Consider the following 15,464-nt stretch of genomic DNA (forward strand, 5'->3'; position numbering starts at 1 on the left):
GACTCTAGGTCTATCCCTCTTATCTACGGAACCATTTTTAAACTGCTAGGAAACTCTGGTAGACCATATGGTAGACCATATACCTATATGAACTGCATATTTATATAATCACTCTCTGGATGTGTTTAGATTCTTTACTATGAAAAAGGCATTGCAAATCTCATATAGCCATCTGATGCCAGGTTAGTTCCCTGTTAGATTCCAGGAGTTTTATTAAGCAAAGGAAGAAGCCCTTCACAGTTGATCTTACCTTCACATGCTGGCATATAGTTCTAGGTATCGATATATCCCCACAGACCTAAACAACAGTTAAGTCTAGCAAAATATTATATGATGCACAGTCTTTCTTCATGTTGGCAGCAATAGTTTGGATACTGAGAATACAGTTGTGGGGTTTTTCCTCCTGTTGTGTTACACATTTTGTCAGCAATCTGAAAATCACTATATTAACACATTTGAACTGCTTAATCAATGCTAGTAAGTTGGCACAGTCAGCCTTTTCCCTCACTACTTATACTTAATATTCTTTTTGGGTGTGTTTTCGAACGGAACAAAGAAGGATAATTCTTCCTGTTTTTCTATTTTCCTTTTCCATCTCCCTGTCCTTTGGCTGCTATTTTACAAAACACTCTAATTTATAAAAGAATGGTCTCTTACAATGAAGTACAGGAATTTTAAACCCCTTAATTGCACTGTGTGTTTCAAATCTTAAAACTGAATTCTAAGTTAGTGCTCAACATTCTAAATCAACATTCCAGGAAAAATTTTTTAATCTTGCAATGATGCAAAGTATCAAGTTGAAAATCAACCACAAGAAGACATAACATTTCCACACAATCTAGGGTTTGGTTTTTGTGTGTGTGTGTGTGTTCAGGTGCCTACAAGAACACTAGGGAAAGAATGTAGGCCATTTTCAGGTCACTTCAGCTTTCATTGTGCAAGATACAATCAATTCAAAAGAATTATTTTTAAAAAAGAAATTCTAGCCTAGATTTTCATTTAGTGAGATATAGCATGTATATAAATATGTCAGTTTATGTCTAATTTTCCCCAAATTTATGATATTATACTTTTAATTTACGGGCTAAAAGTGGAAAAAGATTCACATTGTTTGTATTTGCTTTTGCCTGATTAATGGCAGTTATATCAGAAGGCCCTGGCCAACATTTGGGGAAAGCAGCCAAGTACACACAGACAAGCCAAAAGTCACTAAAGATGAGCAAGTCACAATGCACTGTCTGTGGTGGCACCGGATACCTGCATAAAATAATTCCTCAAAATAAGAGAAAATTCACTTAAGAGAAATGCAGCTTTTTTTTAAATAAACTTTCCTCCAGTAATTGATATCCTTTTAGGAAATCCCATAAATATCCTGCTGGACATTCATGATTGTTTGGGCAGCTCATGAGGGCCATAAGTAACAGGGAGACACAGTTTTGGTTACCTCTGTCCCACACAAAGACAAATTGGGACCCTTAAATAATGCCTTGCTTTCAAATTAATGTAAAATGTTATTACATTAACCCAGTAATCAATTAAGCTATTTTTAAGAAATAATAGATTTTTTACAATAACCAGGCTTTAGTTGAATAAGCTGAGCTGAAGTGTGGCTATACTTCCAATAATACTTGGATGAATTTAACCATTTACAACTTAATAAAAATAGATGAGGGGGGATCCCTGGGTGGCGCAGCGGTTTGGCGCCTGCCTTTGGCCCAGGGCGCAATCCTGGAAACCCGAGATCGAATCCCACGTCAGGCTCCTGGTGCATGGAGCCTGCTTCTCCCTCTGCCTGTGTCTCTGCCTCTCTCTCTCTCTCTCTGTGTGTGACTATCATAAATAAATAAAATTTAAAAAAATAGATGAGGGACATCTGGGTGGCTCAGTAGTTGAGTATCTGACTTTGGATCAGGTCATGATCCTGGGGTCCTAGGATGGAGTTCCGCATCAGGTTCCCCATAGGGAGCCTGCTTCTCCCTCTGCCTATGTCTCTGCCTCTCTCTGTGGGTCTCTCATGAATAAATAGATAAAATCTTTAAAAAAATACAGATAGATGAGATTACATCAGAGCACATGGCAAAATATTTTCTTTTATGTAGTCTGTTTTAAAATATGTTAACTCAGTCTTTGGAATTTTAAAGACATTTTTATATCTTCTATAATATAATCATTTATATGTGCACTAATACAACCATCACATTGGCACATACTCACTAGACTCTTTCTAAAGTTAGGGTTATGAATTAAAATTATTGCATTTGACCACATTAGTTGAGACAGCTCTACTTTCAGCACTTGAGCCAAAGGATCAGGAATGGCCACACAACAGAGGCAATGACTTAGGTTCAACACCTCACTGACCTTGACTCACAAGTATCTCTGACTTTATCGCCCCTCCGGTTCCATTGTCTCTGTTTAATTCCAACCTTCATTAATTATAAAATGGTCCATGACAGTAACCTCCTCTCTAGCCTCTGGGCCTCCAAACTACCCTACACTGCATAGGAATGTGGCCATTTGACACCTGTCCTTACAGCTTTGGAAATTGTTCAAATGTCAATAGCCCTTAAAGTTCAAACTCTAGTAAGTCAACAATTTTCTGTTGAGCAAATCAATTGATAAACCAACCTCTTCACAATTTGTCTCCAACCTATCTCTTTGGCCTTATGTCTAACTATCCATATGCACTCCCAAATACCCTAAACTGTAGTTTTTAGCACAATGGCAAATTATAGACTATGTAATCAGGCTCCCTGGGTTCTAATCTCAATAGTACCACCTTCAAGATGTGTTAGTGGGAGACCAAATACTTAATTTTTTGAAATTTCAGTTCTCCCATCTGTACCATTGGGATCAAAAGGTTGTTATCGATTAAATGACACACACTAATACTCAATAAAGAGTAGCTAGTAATAAACACAGCAAACAAACACTTAATCCATGCCTTTACCCCAACATTTCTGGCCGATGTGTCCTCCCACCTGGCATCCTTTTCTCAATGAACTCGTATATGTCCCTCAAAGATTAGTTCAAATGGCATCTGCCTTTGAAAGCCTTCCTTTACCATTTCACTTGGGAAAAGGTAGCTTTGCCCACTGCAATACACTTACAGCATTTTGTGAATATTGTATTTACAACCTGCATCTTCATAAATCTCTATATATGTGTTCTTCCTATACTGTAAGATCTGCATGGAAAACAATAATATCTTTACATCCCCATACTCTGTTATGGGTAAACTGTACCATCCCTCACCCAAGAAAGATATAGTGAAGTCCTAATACCCAGTACCTCAAAATGTGGCCTATTTGAAAACAGAGTTGTTGCAGATGTCATTAGTTAAGATCATACTGGAGTAGAGTGGAGCCCTAATCCAAAACAAATGATATCCTTTTAAGAAGACAGCAACGTGAAGAGACAGAGTCACAAGCACCGTATGAAGCCAGAGGCAGAGATCGGAGTGATATATATCTCAAGCCAAAGAGTGCTAAGAATTGCTGGGCTTCATCAGAACCTATGAAGAGGCAAAGAATTCTGCCCCAGATCCTTCAGAAGGACTGTGGCCCTACCAATACATTGATTTCAGACTTCTAACCTCCAGAATTGCAAGACAATAAAGTCCTGTTGTTGTAAGCCACCAGTTTATGGTACTTCATTATAACGGCCCTAGGAAACCAATACATAGTCCCAGATTCAGGGGGAAAAACTAACATATTTGTGTTAAAGAAGCAAACGACTTTAAGAATTTTACTTAATCAATTGGGACTCATATAGAAAAATAGGAGTGTACACAGACGGCTAGATTTTTTTTTTGAAAAAATAATTATTTTATTTAAGTTAAAATAGGGAGACTTTGGCTTCAACCCAAGATGATCAGGGTTTCGATACAGTTTTGCACAGGCCCCAAAGACCCCACAACTGTTATTATGCCATGACAGGAAATTTGTAAAACGTTTCTGGTAGAAGGTTTCTTGTTGTTGTGTACATAAGAAGTGCTCTGTGTGCACCCTCAGCCCCAGCCAAATACTACTTCATTAAAAGACAAAACAAACATAAACAACTGAGAAGCACAGAAAGGCAGAAAGTGCCTGAGAAGAGAAGGCTCTGGGCTGAGGACACACGGATGAGGCTGTAGCATCTGTCCTGGCTGAGTTACATGTCTGTAAGGGAGGACACAGGTGCAGGAACATGAGCAAGGCTGATGGAAGAGAAAGAAACCCACGGAGGGGCCTGAGCAAAGTTCGAGAGGAAGCCTCTCTTGCTCGGATCTGAAAGCAGGAGCCCCTCCCGGACTCCTAAGATATGACTTTGTCCCCATCACCTTTGAGTTCTGAACCCCACAGAGATCCAGCCACAGCCTCCCCAACCCCCCACCCAGGCCCCTGGCCTCAGGCCAAGGCACTGGGATGCACCCCTCCCCTGCCCTAAATTCTGGCTTTTAGAATCTGTAAGTATGTGATTTCCTATTTAAGTGTCATATTTAACTTCCTTCCCCACCTAAAAATTTAAGGTTATTGATTCTTTTTAAGATTTTTTTTTATTCATGGGATCCCCGGGTGGCTCAGTGGTTGAGCATCTGCCTTTGGCCCAAGGCATGATCCTGGAGGCCCAGGATAGAGTCCCACATCGGGCTCCCTGCATGGAGCCTGCTTCTCCCTCTGCCTTTGTCTCTGCCTCAAAGAGACACACACACACAGAGAAAGAGGTTACTGATTATTGATTCTTAATACTTAGAAAATGTTGACATATTCCTCCTTGCCCTGTACCTACACTGACTGCTCATAAAATGGAACCTATTATTATTCATCAAAGCAATGACATAAAAGTTTTTCAACGGGTGATTTATAAAAAAAAATGGCATACTTATTCATATTTATATGAGAGCAATAGTCCAAGGACATTGTGTCTGAGACTCCAGAAAGTTTTCTTCCAAAGCATTTTTATTAACAACATGTTAGCTCTCAGGGATCTATTAATTTATTATAATGTAGTTATACTGATAGGCATCTTACCTAAAAACATTCATTTACATGGAAATAACAGTGTAAAGACAGATAAAAGTAATCTTATATTCTAGGCCAGAATTAAGGTCTACTCTCTACATTAGTAATTGCAGCTAAGAAGGAAGGGGAAAAAATCTAGAATTTGGAAGGAAAAATGTAATTTCAGTCACTGTGGTTAGAAGGGACATTTACTGTATAATTGAAAATTCTAAAGTACACAAGGAAGGCAAAATGCCATAATTATTTGGTGCCTAAAATAACATGTTATTATAAAGTAAAGCAATTTCATTTTTGGAGCATGGAAAATCCAAAACTATGAAAACTATGCTTTCTGAGATCTCTATGAGCCTTAACTTCAAAAACATGCAGTGAAGGTACTAAATCTTTCATGAAAAAGAAAGCTCTGGACTGAGTCAAACATCCAGTATCTGACACCTACATTTAATGTTGCCTCTAAAGAGATGTCTTATCTTTTACTGTTCAGGTCCTCGAGAACCAGGCCTCACAATGAAGGAAGCCAGTAGAGTCACAGTTTTGTTCTCCAGCTTGTGGAACTCCTATGAGTGCACACATTTGATCCAGTCATCTAATAATCCAACGGTCATTCAATAATCATGAGTTATGCCTTACCCTAGGCCCCCACTGATTTGCTGTTGACAGCTTTAATTTTTTTTTCTTAAGCTCACTATTCTCATCTGTCAGCAAGGATAATGATGGTATCTGCTTCCTAGGATTTGTTGTGGTAATTAAATAAGAGATGGCTCATAGTGCTTCACATAGAGCCTGGCATATGATAATTACCCAATACAAGTTAACTGCTGTCTTTATCATCATTACTGGAATACGTTATAAAACTAGTAAGCAAGTTGAAGGTAGGACTGTGTCTATTACTTAACGGACACCCACACTTAACAGCTGAGGCCAGTGAATGCTAAAGTAAATCTTCGTGCCAATTCCAGCCCAAAGCCTACTTCCGTAAATGTTTATTGGAACACAGCCCCTCCTGCTCTTTTATATGGTGTCTATGTCTACATTACCCAGCAGATGTACATAGTTGTAAAGAAAAGGACTGGATAGGCTACAGATTCTGAACCATTTATTACTTGGCTCTTTAAAAAATAAGTGTGTTAATCCTGCACTAGAGCTTTGCCACTTACTATGTGGTCCTCAGTTCATTAAAACTACAGACACTGGGATCCCTGGGTGGCTCAGCGGTTTAGCACCTGCCTTCCGCCTAGGGGGTGAGCCTGGAGGCCTGGGATCGATTCCCGCATCAGGCTTCCTGCATGGAGCCTGCTTCTTCCTCTGCCTGTGTCTCTGCCTCTCTGTGTCTCTCATGTATAAATAAATAAAATCTTAAAAAAAAGAAATACTGACACTTAGGCTCCCTTGACCTACTGAATCAGAAACTAGACATTTTCACAAAATCTTCAAATGATTTACAAACCTATTAGGGGTTGAGAAGCAGTGGTCTAGGTCAGAGGTTAGCAAACTTTCTGTAAAGAGCTAGACAGTAAATATTTAAGCCTTTGTTTCAGGACAATTATATCTGTTCAACTCTGCCTTCCTATCTCAAAAACAGTCACAAAAAATATGTAAATAAATGGGCATGGTTCCACATCAATAAAACCATGTATGGAACCTCAAGTTTCAATTTTATAAAATTTTCATGTATCACAAAATATTCTTCTAATTTTTTTCAACCATTTAAAAATGTTGAAACCTTCCCTTCACTTGTGTACCATACAAAAACAGGCAGCAGGGCAGACCAGGTGGCTCAGTGGTTTAGTGCCGCCTTCAGCCCGGGGCATGATCCTGGAGACCCGGGATTGAGTCCCACGTCAGGCTCCCTGAATGGAGCCTGCTTCTCCCTCTGCCTGTGTCTCTGCCTCTCTCTCTATGTCTCTCATGAATGAATGAATGAATGAATGAATGAATGAATAAATAAATAAATAAATAAATAAATAAATAATATTATTAAAAAAAATAAACCAGGCAGCAGTTAGGATCTGGCCTGTAGATCAGAGTCAGTAGTCTTAGTCTAGGCTAATGCCACATCACTGTTTAGCCAACATGTTACCCCTCCTCCCATACTCTTCCCAGGACTCTAAACACCCATGTCTATTTTCTGACACATGTGACTTTATAGAAGTTATCTTCTACTTATCTAACTCTTCCTAAAAAAACATTTCTGTTCCTCCTTTATGACTTCTAACTTCTAATATAAAGTTCCTGTCAAATGATGTGATGGTGTAACTGTTTCCTTTTCATCGGCAGAATAGAACATACCAGAGAAGATGAACTAGGAAGCTATAGGTGGATAGACAGACAGGTGGACAGATAAGATACCTGCCTCCAAAGGAATAGGAAACTGATCACAATGAAAAACTCTGCCTCTAAATTCAACCAACTATGCTGAGCATTTCTAAATATATAGTCAGGATTCGTGTCTATTTGATCCACAATATCCTTCTCCTTGACCCTTCAAGAAGGCTGAAGCTCTTGGAAAGTAACATAGGAAGTCTGCACATCTTGCCCTTCCCCTTCCAGAGGCTAGTGGATCACAAACAACTGAGAAGAAACTGCCAGAGAGGGTTCTCACTCCAGAAAAAGAAAGAGCTTTGCCCCACTCTCAGGGCTCTGGGACACACTGGTGGGAGAGAGATGGCTAGAGGAGGGGATCCACACCTGCCTTTTATTGAAGCCAGTATTCTTTGTTCCTGCTTATACTGAGATGATAAATCAGTTTCAGAAAAGAAGCTTAGTTCACAGAAACCTTTATGTTCAAAGTTTATTGAAGCTAAGCTCAATAAATGGTAGATAAGATGACTTTGTTAAGTAAACACATTAATAATTTAGGTTTAGCAATTTAAGAAACATGAAAGTACTCGATATTCATCAGAAGCACAAACTATACGAACTATCTGCACACTCTTAGAGGAAACATAGACATATACACATACACTTAGGATATATATATATGCACTATATATATATGACATTTTTTAATCTAAACGAATGTGTTAGAATACATTCTGACTCCTGGTCTCAGCTACTATCACATCTTTTGTTGTTTAACCTTACTCAGTTTTATCTTTCTACCATCATCCAATTTTCCCTCTCCTTTCTAGGATAGTTTATTCTGTGAAAAAGACTGAGATAAAAACCTGTCTACATAGCCTGATAAACCTTTTTTTTTTCCTGATAAACCTTTTAAATGTAAATCATTCACTAATGAAGTGGTTGCCCTACTGTATTAATTAGGAAGATTTCAGCTACAAGAAACAGAAAATCCTGACCTAACTAGCTGATGTCTTAAGAAATTGATCATTTCGGGATCCCTGGGTGGTGCAGCGGTTAAGCGCCTGCCTTTGGCCCCAGGCGCAATCCTGGAGACCCGGGATCGAATCCCACGTCGGGCTCCCGGTGCATGGAGCCTGCTTCTCTCTCTGCCTCTCTCTCTCTCCCTGTGACTATCATAAATAAATAAAAATTTTTTAAAAAATTAAAAAAAAAGAAATTGATCATTTCATGTGAGAAATTCAGCAGTTAGGCAGCTACAGGGTTGCTTAATTCAGTGCCTCGACAACATCATCAAGGATCTTTCCATTTTTCTAGATTGCATTATTCAGGATATAGGCTTATCCTTATGTTAACTACCTTACACCATATGTGACAAAATGATATCCAGTAAAAATGCTGTCTTTTTGTGTCTCTTTAATTATGACAAAGTTTTTCCTTGAGCTCCCAGAATATTCCACTTCATAGTTCATTGACCAGAAATGCATCATACCTGTTTCTAAACTATGAGCAGCCAAGAACAATGAGATTACCATAATTGTGCTGAATGGGGAAAATATGCAGCCAAGAATATTTTATCTGGCAAGGCTGTCATTTAGAATAGGAAGAGAGAAAAAGAGTGTCCCAGACAAACAAAAACTAAAGGAGTTCATAGACCACTAAGCCAGCCCTGCAAGAAATATTAAGAGGAACTGAGTGGAGAAAAAAGATCAAAAGTAACAAAGACGGGCAGCCTTGGTGGTCCAGCAGTTTAGCACTGCCTGCAGCCCGGGGTGTGATCCTGGATCTCCAGGATTAAGTCCCACGTCGGCCTCCCTGCATGGAGCCTGCTTCTCCCTCTGCCTGTGTCTCTGCCTCCCTGCCTCTCTGCCTCTCTGCCTCTCTCTCTCTCTGAATAAATAAATAAATAATCTTTTTCAAAAAGCAACAGACTAGAAAGGAACATCACCAGAAACACCAACTTTACAGGTAACACAGTGGCATGAAATTCATATCTTTCAATAAGCAATCTGAATGTATATGGACTAAATTTCCAATCAAAAGACATAGGGTATCAGAATAGATTTTTTAAAAAGGCACATCTATATGCTACCTACAAGAGACTCATTTTAGACCTAAAGACACCCCCATATTGAAACTAAGGTGATGGAGCACCACTTATCATGCTAATGGATGGCAAAACAAAGCCAGAGTTGCCAAACTTATATCAAACTAGATTTTAAAACAAAGACAGTAACAAGTGTTTGAATGATACACTAGACCAGATGGACTTAACAGGTATATATACTCAGGACATTTCATCCCAAAGCAGAATACGCATTCTTTTATATACAATGGAGTATTACTCAGAATGAAATCTTGCCATTTGCAACAATGTGGATGGAGCTCGGGCATATTATGCTAAGTGAAATAAGTCAGTAAGAAAAAGACAAATGCTATATGATTTCACACTCATATGTGGAATTTAAGAAACAAAACAGATGAACATATGGGAAAGGGGGGAAAAGGGGAAAAAAGAGAGAAGGCAACAAACTATAAGAGACCTAATGACAGAGAACAAACTGAGGGCTGCTGGAGGGAGATGAGCAGGGGATGGGCTAGATGGGTGGTGAGGACACTTGTCAGGATGAGCACTGGGTGTTGTATGCAAGTGATGAATTACTGAATTCTACTCCTGAAACCAATATTACAAATGTATGTTAACTAGAACATAAATACAATTAAAAAAAGATTACCATAATTGGATTAGGAAAGCATATGGCCATATGAAAGAGATTAAATTATCTGAATGAAAATCAGCATTAGAAAGAAGTGGGGAGGGGTGCAGGAGCTATACTCAGTAGTCACACAATACTCAATACTACAATCAATAAGAGGTATCCTGTTCATCAGCCTTTGAAGGTAGCCAATTAATTTGCAGTAATTAATTTACTAACTGGGAGATTCTGACTGTGACTATACAATTTTATTACTGGAGTAATGAAGATATCTGAAGCAGCCTAAATGTAATTACAGAATAAAGGCACATACCACAATCTAAGAATAGTTATAGAATTTGGCAAAACCTGGTCCTAACACCTTTCACTAAACCAATGTTCATCAAGTACTCAAGCAGTTGGAATTTGTAACTGCCACTCAGGCCCCAGCCAACTTTCCCCACGATGTGATCAGTTCCAATTAATATAAATCATTTTATATAATAATAATAATAATAATAATAATAATAATAAATAATATTTTATAAAGTGTATTTAATACACTTTGATTTGTGTATCATTCTGTATTCAAGTATGACGAATACTTGAATACAAAGTTTACTTTATTTTATTTTTTTAAATTTTTTTTATTTATTTATGATAGTCACACAGAGAGGAGAGAGGCTGAGACACAGGCAGAGGGAGAAGCAGGCTCCATGCACCGGGAGCCCGACGTGGGATTCGATCCCGGGTCTCCAGGATCACGCCCTGGGCCAAAGGCAGGCGCCAAACCGCTGCGCCACCCAGGGATCCCCAACGTTTACTTTAAAACAAGCAAAGAACAAAAAAGCAAAGTTGAATTTAAAACAATTAAAACATTCTAATGTGACCCAGAAGCTATAAATTTGTGAATGTTGGCGTGGGGTGGGGGGTGGTGTTCTCTTACAGCTTCACTTCAGGGGGCTGCAAGTGGGCAGAAACAAGGCTTGGTCATTCATAGCCGATAGATGATAGAAAACTGAAATGGAAAGAGAAGTCTGTGTATTCTGTTCCTTCTGTCCCTCCCTGTCCACCCACAGTGTCCACCTAGCAGCACAAGTACAGAAACTTGGTTTCCGTAAGCCAAGAGGAAGAGCAGAACGCTGTTTCTGAGACCCAGTGGATGGAGGAGGGGCCATGGCACACAATTCCTATTTACTTTTTCAACTATTTCTTCAAACTAAGAAAAAACCCTATTCTAAATCTAACCTATTCTAAAATTATCTTAAGTTTTGCAAAAATGAGATAGAAAGCATCTCAAACAAATTCCCTTTCATAATTTGAAACCACAAGTTAGAAACTGATGTCTGTTAATAGATATCAGTACTTCATGTGTTTCAGACACAGCTATCTTACCTTCCAGTTATGTTTTGCTCTTTCTTATACGAATGTAATAATGCAGCCAAGTAATTTAGGATGGGATCAACTCTAGTGGACTTCACAAGCAGGTTTAGTTTTGTTGGACAGCTACTTCTTTTAAGTGTTCTGTTGCTAAAAATGTGACAGAGTTACTGTTTCTCCCATGAGTGTTCTGAAGACATATTTAAACATTTCAACCTGTAAGAATCTGCTTAATTCCTCTGCAGAATATTAAAGGGAAAAGAAGTTACTCTTTGACCAGGAAAGTTTAAGGCATTTAAATATGATCAGATATTCAGAAATAAAATAGTACATTCCATGAACAAACTAGGAAATCACAACACAGATACATTCATTGTACATGAACAGCTCAGAAACTTAGTATAAAAGAAAAGAAATATTAAGTGATATTATTAAGGTAAGCTAACCAGAATAAGAAAATAACACCAATACCACATTAATTCTATTGGTTTTTCTTGCACAGAACAGAGGAAAAACAACGATAAAAATTGGACATATTAAATTTCTCCATTCTTTCCACTTAAGGGTAAAGTCTAGATTGAAAATGTCCTAATAATTTCCTTTTATATTATTATTATTATTATTTTAATAATATTTATTATTATTTATATGGAGCCCAATGCAGAACCTGAACTCATGACCCTAAGATCATGATTTGAGCTGATACCAAGAGTCAGACACTTGATCAACTGAGCCACCCAGGTGCTCTGAGAATGTTTTGAGAATTTAATGGATAATTATTTCTCTTAAATCCAAATTTTTCCTTAATAGATTTTTAGAGAACCATATGTTCCTCAATAGTACTCAGTTTTGGCTTATGAATAAGATGAAAAACATTTGAGGGATAATGGCTTTTATGTATGGACCTGGGTGTGCATTTTTTTTTTACAAAACTTTGTTTTTTTTAATATATATACACAGTACAAGGCTGAAGCACCTTTGACTTTTCTCTCAAAATTTACGTTTGTATGAAAACACAGCCCACTGCAGTAACAATTTGGTGGGTGTGAACATATGTATACATAGAGCTCTGTACATTTTCCCCCACGGAGTAATAAAAAGGTACCTTCAGTTTGTTGATGCACTTTAGAGGAGAGCTTTTCCAGGGAAAAGCATTTGGGTGAGGCTTTAGTACTGTTGCTTTGTGTGCTCTTAGCACACACACACGTGTGTGTGTGTGTGTGTGTGTGTATATCCATCAACTGTTTATAATGGAAGTGTATCCAGAATAAGGATAAAACTACTGATTGGATTCTTAAACGACATAACTACTGCCTCAGAGTCTTAGAAAAACTGTTGCTCAGAAGCTGCCAGGATTCTAAGAAATCAACCAGGAAATCTAGAAGCAAATGTGCAGAACTTTTATTAAAAGTCCACTACCTAATCTAAGGTGATTTGAGTACATCTATAGGTGTTTATGAGATTTTATCACATATCACTATGGTTCATAAAACACATTATTTATACAAACAATAACCACAGAAGTCCAACTCTCTAAACTTTCAAGTTACCCCTCAGTAAAGCAATCAATTACTTTGATTTAGTACAATGCTCTGGGTTTTTCCTGGATGGCAAAGCCTAGATATTGGGAAAGAAGCTAAAGACACGGCCAAGCTTCAGACCTTATCCTTTCTCCCTAAAAGGCATTTAAATAGTACCTACCTGTTGCAGACAGATATGTTGGTTTATGTAGATTTTCTTCTATATCAAGTGTTAGCACCTTGCAGTACAAAAGATCATTTTGGTCTTCCTAAAAAACAAGGGAAAAATTGAGCAAAGGCATTCCCCATATGTGTGCTTTACTCAGTTACTTTTGCCACTTTGGCTTTGGACTTTTTGGAGTGGAAGGTGAAATCTAGATGAAAATCAGACCCTTTTCGTACCCCATGAACTCTTAACTCCTTTTCTTTTAAGTCCAGTACAAAACCTACTTTATTTCTTAAAGTCCCTTCCAGTCCTGTGTAATCCATGATCCCATGAAGACTTCTACAGACCCTGACCACAGCAAATTCAAATTATTTGATAAGAAGACACACTTCAGATAAATGGGACTTTCGTGCTGCTCTTTGGAATAATCTCTGGGACCCGGTCTTGTTATTGTTGTTTCTTTTTTTTTTTTTTTAATTGATGTTCAATTTACTAACATACAGAATAACACCCAGTGCCCGTCACCCATTCACTCCCACCTCCCGCCCTCCTCCCCTTCTACCACGCCTAGTTCGTTTCCCAGAGTTAGCAGTCTTTACCTTATGTCTCCCTTTCTGATATTTCCCACACATTTCTTCTCCCTTCCCTTATTTTCCCTTTCACTATTATTTATATTCCCCAAATGAATGAGAACATATAATGTTTGTCCTTCTCCGACTGACTTACTTCACTCAGCATAATACCCTCCAGTTCCATCCACGTTGAAGCAAATGGTGGGTATTTGTCATTTCTAATGGCTGAGTAATATTCCATTGTATACATAAACCACATCTTCTGTATCCATTCATCTTTCGACGGACACCGAGGCTCCTTCCACAGTTTGGCTATCGTGGCCATTGCTGCTATAAACATCGGGGTGCAGGTGTCCCGGCGTTTCATTGCATTTGTATCTTTGGGGTAAATCGCCAACAGTGCAATTGCTGGGTCGTAGGGCAGGTATATTTTTAACTGTTTGAGGAACCTCCACACAGTTTTCCAGAGTGGCTGCACCAGTTCACATTCCCACCAACAGTGTAAGAGGGTTCCCTTTTCTCCGCATCCTCTCCAACATTTGTTGTTTCCTGCCTTGTTAATTTTCCCCATTCTCACTGGTGTGAGGTGGTATCTCGTAGTTTTGATTTGTATTTCCCTGATGGCAAGTGATGCAGAGCATTTTCTCATATGCATGTTGGCCATGTCTATGTCTTCCTCTGTGAGATTTCTGTTCATGTCTTTTGCCCATTTCATGATTGGATTGTTTGTTTCTTTGGTGTTGAGTTTAATAAGTTCTTTATAGATCTTGGAAACTAGCCCTTTATCTGATATGTCATTTGCAAATATCTTCTCCCATTCTGTAGGTTGTCTTTGAGTTTTGTTGACTGTATCCTTTGCTGTGCAAAAGCTTCTTATCTTGATGAAGTCCCAATAGTTCATTTTTGCTTTTGTTTCTTTTGCCTTCGTGGATGTATCTTGCAAGAAGTTACTATGGCCGAGTTCAAAAAGGGTGTTGCCTGTGTTCTACTCTAGGATTTTGATGGAATCTTGTCTCACATTTAGATCTTTCATCCATTTTGAGTTTATCTTTGTGTATGGTGAAAGAGAGTGGTCTAGTTTCATTCTTCTGCATGTGGATGTCCAATTTTCCCAGCACCATTTATTGAAGAGACTGTCTTTCTTCCAATGGATAGTCTTTCCTCCTTTATCGAATATTAGTTGCCCATAAAGTTCAGGGTCCACTTCTGGATTCTCTATTCTGTTCCACTGATCTATGTGTCTGTTTTTGTGCCAGTACCACACTGTCTTGATGACCACAGCTTTGTAGTACAACCTGAAATCTGGCATTGTGATGCCCCCAGATATGGTTTTCTTTTTTAAAATTCCCCTGGCTATTCGGGGTCTTTTCTGATTCCACACAAATCTTAAAATAATTTGTTCTAACTCTCTGAAGAAAGTCCATGATTTTCATTAGCAAATTTTTAGGATACGACAAACAAAAATGCCGAAGACAATATGTAACAAAAGAATAAGGCAGTCACATTAGCACCCTATGCTCTCATAGCTCTAACTGCTTTTATGATTGGCTTCACTTCTGATTATTATTAGAAACTCAGAATTTTTGGACACTATATATATGTATATATTTATCAAAACATGTAGGTATAAATATTAGGTACATACATACATTTATCTTTCTATATATCCTTTATATTTTGATATTTGTTTTCCTTCTATTCACTTCTACTTCTTTCCCTTATATTTCCTCATATTTTTGTTCTAATTTACTTTCGTATTTCAGAGTTTGATTTATAATTTTGAAAATTGGTGAGAATGACTTTCTCCTTATAAAACTTTCCTGTTC

At 38.1% G+C, this 15,464-nt stretch overlaps 1 long non-coding RNA gene across 7 annotated transcripts in view; it reads right to left on the bottom strand.

Annotated features, from left to right (window-relative positions):
- The window catches only part of LOC144291588 (uncharacterized), a 156,747-nt gene extending 143,555 nt beyond the window's left edge, over positions 1-13,192 (bottom strand). For 4 of the 7 annotated variants that reach the window (XR_013358914.1, XR_013358913.1, XR_013358912.1 and 1 more), the window contains exon 1: positions 13,082-13,190. This is a non-coding gene — a long non-coding RNA (uncharacterized LOC144291588). Of the gene's footprint in view, positions 1-13,081 lie in introns of all 7 variants that reach the window. The other 3 variants (XR_013358917.1, XR_013358918.1, XR_013358915.1) reach the window with 1 other exon arrangement.
- Between the last annotated feature and the right edge of the window lie 2,272 nt (positions 13,193-15,464).

This window comes from Canis aureus, chromosome 20 (assembly GCF_053574225.1).
Source record: "Canis aureus isolate CA01 chromosome 20, VMU_Caureus_v.1.0, whole genome shotgun sequence".
NCBI classification, from domain to species: Eukaryota; Metazoa; Chordata; class Mammalia; order Carnivora; family Canidae; genus Canis; species Canis aureus.